Raw genomic sequence first — 22,323 nt, 5'->3', positions numbered from 1 at the left:
AAACATCAGTATAGAGACAAAGTGGAGTCGCAATTCAACGGCTCAGACATGAGACGTATGTGGCAGGGTCTACAGACAATCATGGACTACAAAAGGAAAACCAGCCACGTCGCCGACACCGACGTCTTGCTTTCGGACAAGCTAAACACCTTCTTCGCCCGCTTTGAGGATAATACAGTGCCACCGACGCGGCCCACTACCAAGGACTGTGGGCTCTCCTTCTCTGTGGCTGACGTGAGTAAGACATTTCAGCATGTTAACCCCCGCAAGGCTGCCGGCCCAGATGGCATCCCTAGCCGCGTCCTCAGAGCATGCGCAGACCAGCTGGCTGGTGTGTTTACCGACATATTCAATCTCTCCCTATCCCAGTCTGCTGTCCCCACATGCTTCAGGATGGCCACCATTGTTCCTGTACCCAAGAAAGCAAAGGTAACTGAACTAAATGACCATCGCCCCATAGCACTTACCTCTCATCATGAAGTGCTTTGAGAGACTAGTCGAGGATCATATCACCTCTACTTTACCTGTCACCCTAGACCCACTTAAATTTGCTTACCACCCTTAATAGATCCACAGACGATGCAATCGCCATCACACTGCCCTATCCCATCTGTTCAAGAGGAATACCTATGTAAGAATGCTGTTCATTGACTATAGCTCAGCATTCAACACCATAGTACCCTCCAAGCTCATCATTAAGCTCGAGGCCCTGGATCTGACCCCCGCCCTGTGCAACTGGGTCCTGGACTTCCTGACGGGCTGCCCCCAGGTGGTGAAGGTAGGAAACAACACCTCCACTTTGCTGATCCTCAACACTGGTGCCCCACAAGGGTTCGTGCTCAGCCCCCTCCTGTACTCCCTGTTCACCCATGACTGCATAGGATATTACTGCACTGTCGGAGCTAGAAGCACAAGCATTTCGCCTACACCCGCAATAACATCTGCTAAACACGTGTATGTGACAAATACAATTTGATGGGTACATAACAAAACTCTACTACACAAGACTAACCTGCCGCATGCCATTTGTTGACCTGCTATACATAAATACATGTTTTACAGGCAGGGTTGGGTAGGTAACTTTCTAAATGTAATCCGTTACATTTACTAGTTACCTTTGTTGTGCATCAGCAGTTTTTCTGTAGTTATGTCAGCTAACAATTTTTTGATTGGTAAGTTTGTCTAGCCAGCTATCTAAACTTGTATTAATTATGGCCGAATACCGACTGGGCACATTTTACATTTACATTTTAGTCATTTAGCAGACGCTCTTATCCAGAGCGACTTACAGGAGCAATTAGGGTTAAGTGCCTTGCTCAAGGGCACATCGACAGATTTTTCACCTAGTCGGCTCGGGGATTAGAACCAGCGACCTTTCGGTTACTGTCACTACGCTCTTAACCACTAAGCTACCTGCCACACAGGGCACATGCCCAGGGGCCCTAACCTCCATGAGGTCCCCATTGATTTTGTTAATCACTCTCACTCAGATATCATTAACATGGCATACGTCATGGCAAAATGTGTGAAATTGCAAGTAATTAGCTTTAAAACTGCAATATTTTATCTACGCCCCATGACAAAATGTGTAGAATTGCAGGAAATAAACTTGCTCTCTGCTGTCAAGAGGGGGGCGAATAAATCTAGCTTAGGGCCCCCAAAAGGCTAGGGCCGGCCCTGAATCAGTTACCCAACCAAGGCAGGGCCCCCAGTTACCCATGTGGGCCCCATACCTCCTCTCCCCATCTGATGATTAGCTTGAGCCCCTGCAAGCCCCTGCATTAAACCGGCCCTGGATCCGCACTATGCAGTTGTTGCAAGGGCACATTTGTCATTGGCTGTCCACTGGTCGCAAAAACAATGATCGATAGGCAGCGTAAACGTATTCAATTCAACCATTATTGGGTTAAAATACACATATACAGGGCATTTGTGAACAGCCATCCACAATACATAAAGACACAAAAAGCTAAATGAGAGAGCAGCAGCGTGAATCACATCAATGCGTTATGTAGATATCAATAATAAGTGATATCTGTATCGCCCGTAGGCTACACCACTGCTGTCGTCCTTACCTCCAAGCTTTTATTCAAATTGGATAATCTTTGGATGCCGACAGCAGTCACACAATTGGAAGACATAGCTTGGACTGTAGCCTATAAAAGCCTATTCCTGCTCTTTTCCCGCGATCCATCAAACGCATTTGGTGTGTCATCATAGTGGTCTCTGACTTGTGGTCAGACTTGCTCAGGCAGAACAAACTCAAACTTGTACCTTTTTTTAACGCTGATTTGAATGTCATTGAGAAAACAGAAAGGTGTCAACGTATTTGTTTTGCAAACATACATTCTGAAAAGTAATCCTAGAAGTAATAATCACAAGTAAGTGTAATTTGATTACAATATTTTAGCTGGTAATGTAACAGGGTTGGGGAGTAATGGATTACATGTATGGATTGCAAAAAAAAAACGGTAACTGTAATCCGTTATTTCCCAACTCTGTTAACAGGACAACGAACATGACAGATCTGCTACCAGGCTAGACCCAGAGACCCTCCTTTTAATTTAAACAGACCCTCCTTTTCATTTCATTTAAATAACCTTGAACCAACACATCTCATATATCCACTAGATATCTCCATGGAGGGATACTACAGAGCAGCTCAGCAGAGAGAGAGAGAGAGCGAGAGAGAGAGAGCGAGAGAGAGAGCGAGAGAGAGCGAGAGAGAGAGAGAGAGAGAGAGAGAGAGAGAGAGAGAGAGAGAGAGAGAGAGAGAGAGAGAGAGCGCTAGCTCTGTTTAACCTCAGTCCCCACAGACACTATTGGATTACTGCAGCAGATAGATGACATAAAGGCTAATCAATAGTGGGGCAGCAATGCAGAGAGCTGAAAACTGCCAGGCTTCCTTGACATTAAATAATATAATATAATATGCCATTTAGCAGACGCTTTTATCAAAAGCGACTTACAGTCATGTGTGCATAAATTTTTACGTATGGGTGGTCCCGGGGATCGAACTCACTACCCTGACGTTACAAGCGCCATGCTCTACCAATTGAGCTACAGAGGACCATTAAGCCTTCACAACCCCGACTGATGGATGTTAAACAAGCCCAGAAGATTTCTGGCACGGACAAAGTGAGTGGGCTACATGAAGAGGCAGTTTAGCTCCACGGATCTACAGTATTAAGATACTCAATTGCTGCCTTTCTTGGCTAGGATACACTTGAGATTTAAAGAGATTCAAATATTGCTGGAACCGCCATGGTAAAATAAAGAATCGATAAAATTACCTCCAGTTTGTTTATATTGGCTTTATAAGATATCACTTTAGACAACACTATCTCTCTGGAAGATACACTGAAACATATAATATACCTCCGTTAACTACATCAGAAGATTTAAGGACTAAGTAAGGATACAATCCTAGACTGATTAGGAGCTGGCTAACCGTGGTGGTTGTGGGCTCCCTCCCGTCCCCAGCAGATGTGCCTGCTTGACTGTGTAATCTCTTTTTGTTCCTCTCTGGAGGTTCCCGCTTCAGTCTCCTAATTGGGTAGTGTCAGACCAAGCCTTATGAAATTGGAAATTGTCACAGAAGTGTTCCGTTACAAAACAGACGCTGAGAAACTGAGTTTTAATGAAGCAGAGAAACCTAGCTGAGCTGAGGGAGATATGACTATATATAATGATCACTGCACAGGAGGAGAGAGAAAGAGAGAGATGCTCTCGTTTCTTTGTAAGGAGATGGAGTTCAATCCATTAAATAACAGCTCATCACAGCCCATGATGCTTTGCCAAACAGAAAGCAGCACCACCGCAGCCTTGTCCTGACTTCACCCTTCGGTGTAACTACAGTACATCACTATCACCACTCATAGAGACCACTAGGGATTCATATTTTCCCGAAAATCTACCAAATTTCAATACCTACTGCAAAAATCTGAAGTGGCCAATTAAAGCGTTTAAAACACAGATCGCACTCAGGACGCACCCAGAGTAAGCTATATAGTTGTTGAATCATACAAACTTTGCAATGGCAGTCAAACAAAAGTCAAATGACCAAAGTTGCTAACCTTGCTAGATAAACTCCAAAAGAATGACAGAATATCTCCTATTTGGCAAAATCGAGTTGATGATTATACAGATCAGCTCATGAATAACGGGGAGGTGAAGAGAGGAAATTGTTTAAATATCAAGGTATCTTAACCGGGACCAACTCTGTAAAAAAAAAAAGTCCATATCTACTCTCATACCTTTTGTTGATCACACATTCTCTACCGAAGCTCTCATACGGGCAGCAATACGAGATAGCGCAGAGAAGCGAGGGAAATGTTACAGCGGTATTTTGACATGCATAGGCGAGACGTGCTTTGATAATGCAACCTATGGATTACAGAATAAAGTTAGGAATTTTCATGCGAGACAGGAGTCAATATTTTGGCCTTCAGTGGGATTGGTATAGGAAAATAGCCTAGGCTCTATATAAAGCTATATAAGGCTACTACGTGAGTCAATAAATAAATAATACACTTGATGTAGTCTACATTATTGCATGCTAAATGTTTCTGTTCAGTGATAGATGAGCAAACGAATAAATGAGCTACCACTTCCACTTGTCCAGCCAAAGTTCAATTAAACCACACATACAGACAGAGATTCAGTTAAACAAAATCCCATTGACTGATTATCAGACAAATCACAGGCTTTTGATCAGGAGTAGGAAAGGCTGAAGAGCAAAATCCGCTTGTATAACATGCTAGCAAAATGTTCTGATCAGCTAATATTTGAGCAAACTAGAATAAAGATAATCATTAGCACTCACCTCAATTTAGATAACATTTCCCTAGCCTAATTGTTACCAAATATCCAAACGGAGATTCAGCAACAACAAAAAAATCTAACATTGATTGATTTATCTAGACGAGTCCATGGTTGTCTCAAAGCAGTCCCAATCAAACCGTGCTGAAATGATAATCTAGGTGACCACACAACTATTGCTTTAAATTAGTATAACGGTTGGATATGACTTTGGGAATTTCAGTATAAGCAAGAATATATAAGAATTTGATACATGCCATCAATTGCATTAGCCTACTTGATTCTAGTATTTTCATCATTCAGTTCATCATAACTAAAGTTGTCCTCTCTCTGCGCTTTTCCTAGGCCCAATGGCCGTTTCCTCGCCTCCTCACTCCGCTGCAGCTCGCCTCCACTGTGATGTTCTCAACACCAGTTTAAATCAATATAGCCTACTGTTTTCTAGAAATCTGGCTTTTTTTCGGGTTCATTTCATTTCTGTGATGTCGGCCCAGGCTCGGGCTTCAGCTCACTGGGCTTGGGTCGGACCGGATAAAATGTTCAGTTCTGATAAGAACTCTAAACTGCATTCGGGTCAATTATGCGTGTGCTTTTAATTTATGGCGACTTTGTGGGAAGTAAATACACTAGGCTAAAGGCTTCCAAGGCTAAAGGCTTCCATGTGACAACCTGTTTGGATAATGTGCTATCGTATTTTGTGGAATTGCATTACTGTGACATTAGGTGAAATGTTGTAATTTCCCATATCTTTCATTACATTTTTTGGGTAAATGTGAAGAGTGTTCCTGGGACAGTCCCGGGAAACGGTGTTAATCCCTAGAGATCACACAACACAGCTCATCCAGTCAAAACAGCTTGCTTGATAGATTAGATTAGATTAATAGATTGATAGAGAGATAGATAGAAATGAGAAATAACAACCCTGAAAGCAAATATCTACTGCATCCATTGCTACACTACCTACACTGCCTCAGTGTCCTAAACAACTCTACATAAGTGGAGCATTGAACAATGAGCAGGTAAAGTTACGGCCAGTTCTGTAACTGTTCCACATTCTGCTACAGACAGTTAGAGCCTGCCTGTGGATCCTCTGGGATGTTCCTACATACACCACTCCTCTGAGAGAGGAACAGGGCTGCAGGCTAACTGTTTAGAACAGTCCACTGCACCTGGAAACAACTGAGTCCTACCACAGAGCTAAAGTCTAAACACAGACACTGCTGCTCAATTGAACAGAGAGCAAGCGATACAGTATGAAACATTAGCAGCACAGAATAAGGAAGAGCACTCTATTGAATTGTGGTTCACCTCCAGTATCATTATGTGGATAATCTATACATGCATTTTCAACTATTCAATTACCTCTACTCCATAGAATAAATGGAGTTAATGGAGTGGAATAGAGTACAGGGGTGTCCTTTCTACGCAGATAGACTAGAGTATATAATTGGTAGGTACACATAACTCATTATGATGCCATCATATGACCTTTTACCATTGGCATACAGGGCCAGAGAGAGAAAGAGAGTGAGAGAGAGAGAGAGAGAGAAAGAACACTTTAAAAGTCTCTCTGTTTAATGACTACATATATGATCTTTCAGAAGTGTAGTGAAGAAAGAGAAGGATAGAAAGAGAGAGAAAGACAAAGAAAAATAAGGGAAGTTAGAGTGAAAGTAAACACAAGGAGAAAAAGGGGGTGACAGAGGAGTAAAGAAAGAAATGAAGACAGAAAAAGAAGATAGAAAAAGATGAGGAGAGAGAGAGGAAGAGAGTCAGACAGCAAGAGGCTGGAGAGGGTTACAGAGAGAGCAAGAGAGAGAGAGGGTTAGAGAGAGTTAGAGAGAGAGGGTGGGTTAGAGAGAGAAAGGGTTGAGAGAGAGTGGGTTAGAGAGAGAGAGGATTAGAGAGAGACAGAGGGTTAGAGAGAGACAGGGTTAGAGAGAGAGAGTGGGTTAGAGAGAGAAAGGGTTGAGAGAGAGGGTTAGAGAGAGAGAGAGAGGGTTAGAGAGAGAGAGAGGGTTAGAGAGAGAGAAAAGGTTAGAGAGAGAGAGAGAGAGCACTGTAGAGGAATCTGTGTGTGTGTGTTTGTTATTCAGGGAATGTCTCTCTTTCTCCAGCAGCACTGTGCAGCAGAGCAGAGGGGAGGGAGAGGAGTGGAGCCGAGAGGAGTGGGTCACTCTTTGTGCCCACAGAGTCACATGGCCCCAACAGTAGGGAGGGAGAAGGGTGAGAAACACAGAGAGGGATAGAGAGAGGGACAGAGACAGTGTAGCAGCAACAAGAGGGAATAGGGAGAGTGAAAATGAGAGTGAAAGCGAAAAGAGAGAGACAGAAAGCAGGGTCGAAAGAATGAGAGAGGGGATAGAAAGAGGGAGAATGGTTTATTAAAGTAAGGAAAGAGAAGTAGAGAGAGAGAGGTAGAGGGCAAGCTAGATATCTTCCTTTGGGACCATTGCTTATAAGATTTTACAGCTCCAGTCCTCTCATATAACCTGGTGTTTGTTTGCACAGTGGTTTCTATGACAGTGCTCTACTGTCTTATGATGTTCTGGTAGCCAGGGAGAGGAATGTCCAACCAGCCTAACTGACATCTGCATGTGGACTGGGAGACAATAGAGGGTTTGATGAGCTAGAGTCAACATAGACGTTTACTTGACAGAAAGGTCAATACAATGCAATATGAAGCAGCTTGGGAAAGCCCTGCAATCAAACCAAAATAAATGCTTAGCGCATAGGGTCTGACAGAGACAACTATAGCTATAGACAGTGATATGGATATGGCATCGAGGCTAAAACATATGCGTGAGCACCAGTGTTCTCGTCTCATTCAGCAGCCACGCTGTTATAGGAGAGCTCTAAAATTGCTGGCAAGCTAACAATGTCCACAAATTAGCCTACACTCCAAACCATAACAGTCTACCCACTGTCAACAAAAACAGGACACTCAGAGAGAATGAAGCCCAATCCAGTGCAAGGTCCTCTCCCTAACCAGCAATGTGTTACCAAGAATCAAAACGAGAATCAAAACGTGGCCCTGATGTTATTATATTACAGTTCCTTTAGCACAGCACCTTGTGAGATATGATAACTATGCATTTACTAGAGGTGTTGAGCGAGGTGACACAATCATAAATATTCATGGGGCTGCTACATGCGGACGCGAGTGGCCATGTTTGTTGTTGTGAGAGGCGATCAGGCGTGGCGGCCGAGGGGACAGGGTCACCCTCCCATCACTGATCTTGGGCCAGGAGCTGAAGGAAGGAAGGAAGGAAGGAAGGAAGGACACAGACAGACAGACAGAGAGAGAGAGAGAGAGAAAGAAAGAAAGAAAGAAAAGAAAGGACAGCACAGAGAGGGCTTTCTTTATAACTACCACACACTCCCTCTACCTCCTAGCCTCACCCTTTCCTCATGCACACTCTCACAACATAACGATCTCTTTCTTTCTCTCACTCACTCACTCTCCTATTCTCCCTCTCCTCATCGGTCTTCCTTTCAGTCTCCCTATCCAGGCCCCAGTGTGGGCCTCTCCTAGCCTTTCCCTTGCCAGGACAGAGAAGGGGGAGAGTGGGAGCTCAGCATGACCAAAACAACAACAACAACAACAACAACAACAACAACATGACCTACAGCTACAGCCAATCGGAATCCCAAGAGACAAATAACAACGAACCAATCCCTGGGCAGAGAATCAAACACCAGCCAATTTCTATCTATCAGATGATTTGACAGCCTATGCCTATGTAGCTCTGGTGGTCTTCTTACGGAGTTAGTACCATCTCAGAGGCTGCCAAAGAAACTGTGGGGCCAGGAAGGGGAAATTAGTCATTTGGAGGTCATTAAGATCAAACAGATGAAAAAGGGCATTTCTCCATCTAGATTCAGCTGCTATTATACAACCAAGAGGACAGAGAGTTTTTAAACAGTCACTGACAGTCTCTCCTCACTGATAAACACATTTCCTTAGTGTTGCCAATGAGAGCGAATGCCACATGTTGAATCAGAGCTATAGAGAACTTGCAGTGAAAGAATCCAAAGAATGTACAGTAATACATGTTAAAGTGGAAGTAAGTCATTTCAGAAGCTTGTAAGATTCATTACTTACCAACCACAGCTGCTAATCCCAATAAAACTACATCATGTTTTAACGTTTACCTTCCTTGCTTTGCTAGTAATGTGTTCTCTCTCTTTTTCCTAAACAAACCACAGTACATTTAAACAACGTTTTGACTGAAACACTTCACAGGAAGCATGTATACTCAGGGCATGTTGTGGTGTTCTGAGAACAGCTTTTTAAAGGGTTGTTCAGAGAAACTCAACAGTGAAGCTGGTTTATCAAGCCCATTATGGCCATCTGATCTAACTTGATCTTGTTGGACCACATCAAACCCAAGACTTTCAAATTCACTTAATTTCCAAGTACATAATATGCATTTCCTAGAGAAACACCAATCAGATGTAACGTACGTTAGAGGACTACTTTAGAGTTGTTATATACATCAGTGGATCTGAGAAATAGACCATGTAAACATAGGATTATGTGTAGAGGTTTCAGCCCTCCGCAGCGGCACTTCAACTGAGCTCAGAGGAAAGAACTGCCTATTGCCTATACAGTATGTACTGTACATGTATATTTACTCTGAACCGCAGGATGAAGGCCAATTGCAGCCATTGCACATTCATTTAGCTTTCATTATGGTCATGTCAAACAGATGCTGAGAAACAGAGTTTTCATGAAGCAGAGAAACCTCGCTGAGGTAAGGGAGATATGACTAGGGTCATTTCCATGTAAAAGGGCCCATGAGCACCAACATGAGATGTTCAGAGGAGCATATCAAATGAAAGCTAAGAGTCTTGAATTTTGAGAAATTAAGGCATATATAAATGTTTCAACCATTTTCTATCCTAGAAATTAGGAATAAGCAAAGGCTTTGATTTCTTGTCAAACAGATGGAAAAGGGGTCTTAGAAAACATCTACATCAAAACACAGTAAAGACCCCTGCCAACCCCTGCCAACTAATACCAACACATATTTAGTTTAAGATAATTTGTTCTGGCTTCTGTAAGTTTAAGAAACATTGCCTTGTGCCTTGTAATTCCTTTACCAAAAATCCACATATCTTTAAGGTATTTTCTCATTTGAGGAGGGAGGATAATGAAAGTTCACAGAAGTAACAAATAAAGGTAGACATAGTAGTACCATCAATTAGTTAGTGTTTTTACTGATATACATGGTGTTTATTAAGTGATTAAACTCAAAATTCTGTTACCAAATCAGTTCTTTCCGCTGATAACTGTTTTCTTTCTCTTTCGGTCATCTGGTGGTCAAAGCAAAAGTGTAAAAAGTCTGGACAACCCCTCCCTCTCAACCTCTCCCTCTTCTCTCTCCAATTAATGTCACCTCTTCCGGCTCTTACTGACACCTACCCATGAGCCCCCTCTCTTTCCATTTACTGTAACCATCATCCTCACCCACTTAGCAATGGACGTTGAAAAGTAGTTGAAATATGGTCAGTCCGCCCTGGCTTTGATTTCAACATCCACAGACGTCTGGACCAGCCTTAATTTGGGCCAAACATAGATGTCCATGATTGGTTAAGATTTGGTTCGGTCCGGACCAAATCTGAACCAATAACAGACGTCTTTGTTTCACAAGTTTGGACAGCACAGTATACATTACATTACAGTAAAGTAGATCACAGTAGAGTACAGTTCAGTAAAGAAAAGTAGAGTATAGTACAGTAGAGTAAAATAGAGTGAAGTAGAGTTCAGTACAGTACACAGTAGAGCACACTAGAGTTGAGTACACTATAATGTACTGTACTGTATTGCACTGTACTCTACTGAGCTGTACTTTGATGTCCAAACTTGTGAAACATAGACGTCTATGATTGGTTTAGATTTGGTCTAGTCCGGACCAACCAAATTTGGTCTTGTTTGGTGGCGGAGCTCATTTAAAGCAAAGGAAGATATTGCATATTTCTACCTGTGTGTACCTATTTAGGATACATCACCATGAAGAGAATGACTTATGTATTCATAATTATGTATTTCTGTGTAGTACAGATCAGGGACCCATGATGAAATTCCACAATTCTGTTACCGGGTGCAAATCCACTTCACTTACTGTGGTTCGATAACCAAAAGAGATTGTCATAGCTGACACCCCATTCTTTCTTCAGACATATTTTAATGTTTATTCGTAACAACTATTTATGAGTTTTTGGAAAACGTGGTCACATAAAAAACTGAGGGAGATTTGACTGAAATTCTGTTACCAAACTTTGCAGTTCTTCCAGTAAATGTGTTTTTGTCAAATGTTCAGTGTAAATTGTTAAATGTAGTCCTTGTGCATTGAGTTGTATGGTTTGTTAAACTTTGAAATAAAAGGTTTTTGTTTGGCATACATTTTCAGTCTCAGCGCAAGTCCGTTACCGTGCAATTGCCCTTATCAAATGCACAACTGCTGATGGTTCAGCCTGCCCAGTCAAAAGGGGTCAAACACAGCCCTAGGCAAAGACTCAGTCTATAAGTTCTAGAACAACAAGCGCCTTCAGAACCACCTGTTTCCTGTCTGAAATCAAGGGCAGCGGTATTGGTATTTGCATGGTTAAGGTAAGGGTAAGGGTTAAGGTAGGGACATCCCATGGATCCCAGATACGGTTACTGCTAAGGTTTTGCCCCCTCTTCCTCCTCTACAAGGTTATTCCTATCCATGGAAATCAACCATACATACAGTAGGAGAAAACTGGGACTTAACACAGCGACTGCACAAACAGTACTTACATGTATGACTTTAAAGATAGTAAAGTACAGAATGTAACAGTAGTATTATAACTGATGGTCAACCTACACTACATGACCAAAAGTATGTGGACACCTGCTTGTCGTACATCTCATTCCAAAATCATGGGCATTAATATGGAGTTGGTCCCCCCTTTGCTGCTATAACAGCCTCCACTCTTTTGGGAGTTTTTTGGGGAGAGTTTCTATTGGACAAATTCAGGTATGTTTATCCCCGTTTTGTTCTGTTTGCTTCCGTTTAAGAAACGTTTTTCAACAGAATCGGCGGAATGAATACACCCCTGATCACGCGTAAACACAGTTCACTTTCATAGCAGCCACATTGTATTCCTTCTCGCATCTATGCCCTCTCCTCCTCCCACCTTTTCCCTTCGCTTGTGGACTTCAATGCACAACACTTCAGCTGTATGTGACCAGTCTAAAAAACCTTTCCAAGCCAAACCATATCATAACCACTACACACAGCCTACACAGTTGTCACCATATTAGCTAATGTAAAATCATAGTCAACATAGCTAATAGAAATAATGTGTTAGTAAACCCACTACAATCATGCAGTAACGTTACAGTGTACAGTCAGTTAGCAGTTTAGCACTTACACCGGTGGCAATAAATTAGTAAAACCAAAAGCTTACCTTGACTTGGAAGAATTCCAGTGTTATGTTGGATAGTCATAGCCCAGATAACTAACATAGCCTTCCTCTGTTTGAGCAGGCTAAACTAGCTAGCTGCATTTGCTAGCTAAGTAAGTCAAACTGAAAAAATTACAAAATCTCTCTCTCTTGCTTCTCCTTCATTTTGGAATAAATTAATTTGTTAAAAACTGTTCAACTATTGTCTTTCTCTCTCTTTGAGTCAACTACTCACCACATTTTATGCACTGCAGTGATAGCTAGCTGTAGCTTATGCTTTCAGTACCAGATTCATTCTCTGATCCTTTGATTGGGTGGACATGTCAGTTCATGCTGCAAGAGCTCTGATAGGTCTTCCTTCGGAAGTTGTCATCATTTCTGTGCAAATTAATGTAAGGGGGTGAGAACCATGAGCCTCCTAGGTTTTGAATTGAAGTCAATGTACCCAGAGGACGGAAGCTAGCTGTCCTATTATTTGGTGACGTGATTATATTTAGTATCGTTTTATCTAAAAAGGATAACTTTTTAGAGCCTCCACTGATGTCATTGTATGCTGTAGCGTTAAGATTTCCCTTCACTGGAACTAAGGGGCTAGTCCGAACCATGAAAAACAGCCCCAGACCATTATTCCTCCTCCACCAAATTTTACAGTTGGCACTATGCATTCGGGCAGGTTGCGTTTTCCTGGCATCCGCCAAACCCAGATTTGTTCGTCGGACTGCCAGAGGGTGAAGCGTCATCATCACTCCAGAGAACGCGTTTCCACTTCTCCAGGGTCCAATGGCGGTGAGCTTTACACCACTCCAGCCGACGCTTGGCATTGCACATGCTGATCTTAGGCTTGGAAACCCATTTCATGAAGCTTCCGACGAAGAGTTATTGTGCTGACGTTGCTTCCAGAGGCAGTTTGGAACTCGGTAGTGAGTGTTGCAACCAAGGACAGGCAATTTTTACGCGCTACACGCTTCAGCACTCGGCGCTCCCATTCTGTGAGCTTGTGTGGCCTACCACTTCATGGCTAAGCCGTTGTTGCTCCTAGACATTTCCACTTCACAATAACATCACTTATAGTTGACTGGGCAGCTCTAGCAGGGCAGACATTTTACGAACTGACTTGTTGGAAAGGTGGCATCCTATGACGGTGCCACGTTGAAAGTTACTGAGCTCTTCAGTAAGGCCATTCTACTGCCAATGTTTGTCTATGGAGATTGCATGGCTGTGTGCTCAATTATATACAACTAGCAGAAACGGGTGTGGCTGAAATAGCCAAATCCACTAATATGAAGGGGTGTCCACATATTTCTGGATATATACTGTATAAACCTTTGTTTTCAACTTCTCAGTGGTGCAACACATGTTCAAATGCACAAAAGGCAGCAAAGAAGATAGAATGAAAAAAAGAAAAAGAACGAGAGAAAAAGAGAAACAGAGGAAGGAGGACTGATATGAAGAAGCGTAACACATAACACAAAAACAGTCAGGAGCAAAGTGCCGGATTTCATTATAAAAACTAAACGCTGCTAGCTCTGTACCAGGACATCTAAAACCAATGTTCCACCTCTTCAACCTCCACATAAGGACAAGGCACGCCAGTCAGCAAGCCAGTCCAATCAGTCAGATAGTAAGAGTCACAGACAGCAGTGGTTTAAAGTGCTGAGACCTTCAGTGTCCCCCGGGTTATGTAATCGTGTCTCAAATGAGACTCACATTACTGCTATTATGGCCCCATCTATCTATCAGTCCTCCAGTGTACTGTCATATCCCTGAGTAGTACAGTGTGACTGTCTGACGATGCTCTTCGACCCAGGAACACACTCATACCCCTAAGGCTGCGGATTGCAGAAACATGTTATTGATTGTAAGTGTCCTCTTATTCTTCTTGCATACAGGCAGAATTCAGACCACAGTCACTCGTCGATGTCTAAACTAAGAATAGTCTGTGGATCTCTCATGACTGTTACAGCTAAATGTTCCCTTTAAACTGCATGCGCCGCACAGAAGAAATATCAGTGTGCGCAGAGAAGCATGAGATTGAACTTCACTCAATTTTCTAGTTTTCCCCGTTAGTTAACACTATCAACGTTTCCCTTTACTATGGGAATTGTGATCGAATCAATGCAATATTAGCCACTTTTAATGCAACGTACCGAAACAAAACGAACTATGCAAGACTTAGTATGCAAAACGAACTATGCAAGAGATTTTGTTGTAGGCAGAATGCATCAGAGTAGGATTCTATTGCATTGACAGGCACAACTCATACTCTACACAGACCATTGCGCCATAACCAATCAGAGCTGCAGTATGCCTATATGCAAATAGACTATTGCCATACAGTGCATTCAGAAAGTATTCAGACCCATTGACTTTTTCCACATTTTGTTACGTTACAACCTTATTCTAAAATGGGTGAAATTGTTTTTTTCCCCTCATCCATCTACACATATGTGGTCCTCTGTAGCTCAGCTGGTAGAGCACGGCGCTTGTAACGCCAAGGTAGTGGGTTCGATCCCCGGGACCACCCATACACAAAAATGTATGCACGCACGACTGTAAGTCGCTTTGGATAAAAGCATCTGCTAAATGGCATATTATTATTATTATTACATAATACCCCATAATGACAAAGTGAAAAAACGGAAATATCACATTTACATAAGTATTCAGACCCTTTACTCAGTACTTTGTTGAAGCACCTTTGGCAGCGATTACAGCCTTGAGTCTTCTTGGGTATGACGCTACAAGCTTGGCACACCTGTATTTGGGGAGTTTCTTTCTTCTCTGCAGATTCCCTCAAGCTCTGTCAGGTTGGATGGGGAGCGTCGCTGCACAGCTATTTTCAGGTCTCTCCAGAGAAGTCCGGGCTCAAATGAGCCACTCAAGGGCATTCAGAGACTTGTCCCGAAGCCAATCCTGCGTTGTCTTGGCTGTGTGCTTAGGGTCGTTGTCCTGTTGGAAGGTGAACCGTCGCCTCAGTCTGAGCGCTCTGGAGCAGGCTTTCATCAAGGATCTCTCTGTACTTTGCTCCGTTCATCTTTCCCTCGATCCTGACTAGTCTCCCAGTCCCTGCTGCTGAAAAACATCCCCACAGCATGATGCTGCCACCACCATGCTTCACTGTAGGGATGGTGCCAGGTTTCCTCCAGACATGACGCTTGGCATTCAGGCCAAAGAGTTCAATCTTGGTTTCATCAGACCAGAGAATCTTGTTTCTCATGGTCTGAGAGTCCTTTAGATGCTTTTTGGCAAACTCCAAGTGGGCTGTCATGTGCCTTTTACTGAGGAGTGGCTTCCGTCTGGCCACTCTACCATAAAGGCCTGATTGGTGGAGTGCTGCAGAGATGGTTGTCCTTCTGGAAGGTTCTCCCATCTCCACATAGGAATTCTGGAGCTCTGTCAGAGTGACAATCGGGTTCTTGGTCACCTCCCTGACCATGGCCCTTCTCCCCCGATTGCTCAGTTTGGCCGGGCGGCCAGCTCTAGGAAAAGTCTTGGTGGTTCCAAACTTCTTTGATTTAAGAATGATGGAGGACACTGTGTTCTTGGGGACCTTCAATGCTGCATACATTTTTTTGGTAGCCTTCCCCAGATCTGTGCCTCGACACGATCCTGTCTCGGAGCTCTACGGACAATTCCTTCGACCTCATGGCATGGTTTTTGCTCTGACATGCACTGTCAACTGTGGGACCTTATATAGACAGGTGTGTGCCTTTCCAAAACAAGTCCAATCAATTGAATTTACCACAGGTGGACTCCAATCAAGTTGTAGAAACATCTCAAGTTGATCAATGGAAACAGGATGCACCTGAGCTCAATTTCAAGTCTCATAGCAAAGGGTCTAAATACTTATGTAAATAAGGTATTTCTGTTTATTTTTTATTTTTAATACAATTGCAAACATTTCTAAAAACCTGTTTTCGCTTTGTCATTATGGGGTATTATGTATAGATATATGAGGAAATTGTTTTATTTCATCCCTTTTAGAATAAGGCTGTAACGTAACAAAATGTGGAAAAAGGGAATGGGTCTGAATACTTTCCGAATGCACTGTATTCGTTAGCAATTGAGCTGTGGACAAGGTTAGACAGAATAACTCATGAGTCTGTGTGAACAGGTACATGCCACTCCAGTCCCTTTCCAGCTGGAAAATATGACATAATGTCTCAGGGAGGCATGACTCTGCTATGACAAGCCTTATTTCAGAATGAGGACAGGGACAGCGCCAGACGGAACAAGGCTGTTGCTCTGGTGATAATTTGTCAAAGAGGACAACATTTGCATGAGCTGCTTTCCCATTCAAACCCACAATGGCACGCTAACCTAACCCTGAGCTGGCCACCTCCACCTCACAGTCAAATCAGCAGGAAACAGGAAGATTATCAGGAACTCATGGACGCAATTTTCTCCATGACACCGCACCCCTTTTCCAGTGTAAGGTTTCCATAATGGATCCATTTTTCTCCATGACACCTTGTGACTGTTCCAAAGCGGTGTAAGGTGCCTATGATGGGAGGGGGAGAGTGATTGTGTTTGGGGAACTGGTGACAAGATGTTTTGGCTGGGCTATGCAAAACGCTGAGCTAATGGACAGAGCTTGTTCAACAAACCTGCCTAAACCGGATGAGTTCTAAGACATCCAATTTGAGGAAAACATCTCCCGACACTGTTTATTTGAACCTAGCCTCATGTAATGAAGGTGGAACAGTGAATCAGGCCTGTGTGATGAGTAATCTTGCCTGAGACCTGAAGACTCGTTTTCGCTCCTTGAGCTAATGACTAGGCTTTAGCTCAGCGGGCTAGCAGTCTAGTGGTATGCAGTCGACCCGGGTTCAACCCCCACCAGTCACACACGGTTGCTGGAGACACGGATTCCAGGTAGTTCACAGTTGACTAGAAGAAACCCGTAGAGGAAACCCAGCACCCTGTTGAACTGTTTATGTTCCCCACACTCTGCCCACAACAAAGAGACCAACATGGCTATGTGGTCTTGTCTGCTTCCTTGAGGGCTGACTCTAAGCGCTTGCCTTGCACACAGTCTTACAGTTAACCTTCCTGCAGCATGATCACATCCTCTGTGTGTGTGTGTGTGTGTGTGTGTGTGTGTGTGTGTGTGTGTGTGTGTGCCATTCAGAGGGTAAATGGGCAAGACAAAATATGTAAGTGCCTTTAAACAAGGTATGATAGTAGGTGCCAGGCATACCGGTTTGAGTGTGTCAAAAACTGCAAAGCTGCTGGGTTTTTCACGCTCAACAGTTTCCCATATGTATCAAGAATGGTGCACCACCCAAAGGACATCTAGCCAACGGCAGGCCAGTGTTCGAAAACGGGTAATTGATGAAAGAGGACAATGGAGGCTGACATGGATTGTGCATAGAAACAGATGGGCTACATTGTCAACTGACTGTCCAGGTCAACATTGGTGCCCAAAGACCCATAAAGGAATGCACAACTCGTCGTACCTTGACACGAATGGGGTATGGCAGCCAACGACCTAACAGAGTTCCACTTGCCTGGTCTGATGAATCCCAGTTCCTGCTGTTTCACACTGATGGGAGGACTAGGGTTTGGAAAAAAACACGAGTACATGCATCCATAATGCCGCGTGTCAACATTGGAGGCTGGTGGTGTGATGGTGTGGGTTGTGTTTTCATGGCACACATGGGCCCTTTGATAAAAGTGGAGCAACGTTTGAATGCCACAGGATATCTTAACATCATTGCCAATCAGGTGCATCCCTTCATGGAGGTAGTGTATCCATTTGCCAAAAAAGAAAAATCAGCAGGATAATGCACCATGCCACAAGGCTAGGATTGTCCAGGAATGGTTCCACAAACATGACAGGGAATTCAGCTTACTGACAAGTCACCAGATCTCAATCCAACTGAGCATCTGTGGGATGAGATGTAACAAGCTAATCGGAGTAGAGATCCTCTACCAGCCAACTTGACACAACTGTGGGAAGCATTGGAGTCAACATGGGCTAGCATCCCTGTGGAACGCTTTCAATACCTTGTAGAGTCCATGCCCTGACGAATTGAGGCTGTTCTGAGGGCAAAAGGGGGTGCAACTCACTATTGGGAAGGTGTTTCTAATGTTTTGTACACTCAGTGTATTATCTTATCCCATTCCAATGGTTTAGATATTAAATTGATATAATTTATGCCGTGCTGTTTTTTGTTTGTTGCTTAAAGTTGCGCTATGCAGATATTACTCTGCCATTTCCTGGTTGCTAAAACTCTAATAGTTTGCCTAATTTCAGTTTATATGACAAAATAAGCTAGTATAGTGTAGAGAATCATTGTACCATCTAAACCGCTGTGAAGTATATTTTCCATAACCTAAAATGTTGTTGTTTCAGCTGTTTGAAGCTGGTGTACAAAACTGAAAGTAAAAGACGCAAAAACACAACTTAGGAACGAGAAGCATAGAAATAGCGCACATAGAACAGATCTACCGCTTCTTAGACTTCCTTTCAAGTAGAATGATAGATCTATAGAGTACCACAGTATGAGTCATAATACCCATAAAACCTAGAGGTCAAACAAGGAAATGGTTCCAATCGTTTTTCCACAATTCATTTTTCCCATAGGGGATTTTACAAACACTTAAAATAAGGGTTGTGTTTCATGTAGGCTTACCCTGGCGGGACGTTTTGATAACCGTGTAAATCTCTCTAGGACAAGGTGACTTTTATCAATATATTTGCCTGTATTTAACACCCAAAAATGAAATACTAATTAGCTGCTAATTTGGCTATCATAAATAAACTACAAATGCCATGATGATCTGGACGAGACTGCTGAATCGAGGCAAAGGTAAGAATCTCTGGATTAACTATCTAATGTTAGCTCAATTTAGTAATTAATAAATTGGCTAAATTTCTTTAAATTGACAATTATGTGAACTGTCTTGTGCAAATTCTTTATTGACACAATAGCTGTTAGCAAATGTGTCAGCTAGACATGACGTGCAGGAGCTTGCAGGGATTTGTAGTCTTGCATGATGTCTACTTTCATGCTAATTAGCATTTTTGAATCTGAGAGTAAATAGAGACTAATATATTGATAAAAGTAATCTTGTCCGAGAGAGATTTACATGGTTATCAAAACATCACGCCAGGGTAAACCTACAGGAAACACAGCCCTTATTTTAAGTGTTTCAACATTTCCCTATGGGAAAAATGAATTGTGGAAAAACAATTGGAACCATTTTCCTGTTTGACCGCTAGGTTTAATGGGTAGTATGACACCACCACTCTGTGGTTCTATAACTCACATTTCTATGTGAATTTGGTTGGGTCGCCCAAAAACGTACATATTGCCACTTTGAAGAAGAAATGGACATGATAAGTCACACACAATAGGTAATGTCCATGTGGTCCCCTGGGACTTCCCATGTTCATGTGAAACCTGGTCTGGTCCAGCAGCATATGTGCTCACAAGGTAGCTTTCTCTGAGTCATGTTTCCATTTGCCTTCCCTATGACTACGACCATACTGTTTAATACTTGCCAGATCTCTCCATCACTCAGTATTCTAACAGAGGTATTTCACACATCCAGCCCCGTGTTTCTCTGCATCACAGTGGCCCGCAGTAGATGAGGCAGGCTGAGGGGAGGGTCGGCCTGCTAAGAGCTCTCAGCACAGGGGAGGAATGTAGCACACTACTGCAAAGAGCACTGGTAATGTGCTGGACAGTGAGGCTACTTTATGCTAGGCAAATGTAGCATGCTGCTACATGGATAATAGGAGGAGTGAGGAAATATGTTTGGCTTATATAGCATAACTAGGAGTTGTTCCTGACCATGTGACCTTACCAGGAAAAACTGTGCCTTAGTAATAAGCTTGGCTAGGGCCTCGTTATAGGCTAGTCTACTAGCTCAGGCTATGTCAGGAAAAACTCAGGAACCTGCATATAACACAGTCAAGACTGATGAGTCTGTGCTAGGCTAATGTAGCGTGTCACTGTAGTAACAGTAGACTAGTATTATGTGTACTGCTGATGAGTGAAGCTCAAAGTGGGAAACAAACTAAAACAAACATTGAAGAAATTTGACTGGCGCCCAGGGCAGCAGCCAACCTCACTGTTTGTCAAACACACACCTTAACACTACAATCACATTTATACTGAGATGCTGGCTCGATGAACACACAACAGTAAAGTAGCTAGCTACTGTATATCATCTAGAATAGCTGTTAATAACAGCTTTGATAGAGTTAGTAATAGTAGGACAGTTTCAGTAGCCTTTTGCATTTTGATGTTACATAGAAAACAATGTGCATAATGTTTTATACAAAAAATTGGTATGGATCCTTCAAATTAAATTGCATCAGGTATTAAAAGAACAGGCATTGCTCAAATTCTGTAGTGATTATTTTCAGAGAAATCAAAAGGAGTGTGTGTGATCAAGGTTTAGGTTTAAGGTTAGGTTTTGGAGTTAAGGTTAGGGTTAGGTTTAGGGGTTAGGAAAAATAGGATGTTGAATGGGAATCAATTGTTTGTCCCCACAAGATTAGTTAAACAAGACTGTGTGTCCCTGAGGATGCCAGGTGTTGAAATGCCCCAGGCTTCCCAGAGTCCTTGTCCTTGGAACAATGAGAAAGGTCTCCAACCCAGCCAATGTTGATAAAATAATGGGTCTCAGTAAATTGGTAGGCTTATTTTCCAGAAATCAACAACAGAAATGGGCTATTCTGCACAAACCCTATGTGATCATCAATAAGAGGTCGGCAATTCAAACCATACAACTCCATGCACAAGGACAACTTTAAACAATTTCCACGGAAACGTTTACAAAAACACATTTACTTGAAGAACTAGTGCCGATGCAAAGTTGGGTAAAATAATGATGGTTTGTGCCGTCATTCTGTAAGCGTCACTCTAACCGTGGAATTGCACCAGTCCAGCGATTTATCACCAATTGTAAATTTGCAACTGCAGTGTTCAAGAACTGACCGCTTTCACATGTCGCAAACTCACAATATTTCAAATTAACCCCAAGCTAGGCGCCACTTCCCCGCAATATTACGTAATTTCACTTTTCCGAATAAACTGTGTTTCTCAGAGTAGGGCGAGGATGTGTTAAATTACTAAAATAGTCAATTCCGTGACCACCACTAACTAATAGGCTACAATTAAATGTTGATGAGAACAGAGCACCAGGAAACTTCATTGCCAATAGCCTGCACAAGAAAACACTTAAGTGCACCCCGATTACCTTGAATACAGCTGCAGTCTGGCAAGGTTTACTGCCAGCTGTTGACGTGAGGTAGCTGCGTATTCTGCTATTAATATTAATACTAATTAGTCTGACAGATTCTTCGACTGAGAAAAACACCTTTGCCGAGCAATTGCTTTAACGTCATCCTCATGTCATGTCACCTGACCAATATTCTCAATTTCAAATCGATAGCTCAATGGACAAGTAAATAAAAAAGTATCAAGATAATGAATAACACCTCAATCTTACCAGCTGTTCGTCCTCGTTTGTGAAACGAAGTAGACCCGATTGATTGAAGTTGATCTTGTCTTTCCGTGGGACTAAAGGGAGTATTCCAGTCCCGGGTAGGCAATATTTACGAGAGAGCAATTGTGTGTGCGGATCCCTGTTTAACGTAGTTTATGCTGTAGCCTACTGACTGAGAGAGGAGTAGGCTTGGTTACACAGGTCTCATTCTCTGCCTCTCGGCATAACCAGGCATTCAATGTACCAACCTACTCTGCTGTGATGCAGAACTTGAATCAGCAAGCCATCTACAGGGCAGTGATGGTAGGCTGCAAAATATTTTATTTTCACCACTGATCTGCCACTTGCAGGTGTATGGTGCATTTATTATGGCAAATATCGTTATTTAGTGGCTGAGGACGTCTGTTACATTTGTCTGCTAACAAAGTTGTGCAATTCAATTGCTGTCATTTCCATAACCCAACTAAAACCCACAGAGAACATGCAGAGGCACAGTTGACAAGGAAAAAAACCCTAGGTCGGAAGAAACCTTGAGAAGAACCAGACTCTGAGGGACAGACAGTTGCTTGTTGTTGACAGTTGTTGACAGCTATCTGTTGT

General features: G+C 42.7%; 1 protein-coding gene across 1 annotated transcript in view; it reads right to left on the bottom strand.

The window, feature by feature from the left end:
- Positions 1–21,968, bottom strand: part of LOC311144733 (phosphatidylinositol 4-phosphate 5-kinase type-1 beta-like) — a 68,910-nt gene extending 46,942 nt beyond the window's left edge. Inside the window, exon 1 of the mRNA XM_084180829.1 lies at positions 21,727–21,968. The gene's annotated coding sequence lies outside the window, so the exon portion shown is untranslated. The remainder of the gene's footprint in view (positions 1–21,726) is intronic.
- Positions 21,969–22,323: the final 355 nt, after the last annotated feature.

This window comes from Coregonus lavaretus (assembly GCF_964263955.1).
Source record: "Coregonus lavaretus genome assembly, chromosome: 17".
Lineage (NCBI taxonomy): Eukaryota > Metazoa > Chordata > Actinopteri > Salmoniformes > Salmonidae > Coregonus > Coregonus lavaretus.
This window is presented reverse-complemented; position numbering and strand designations above follow the sequence as displayed.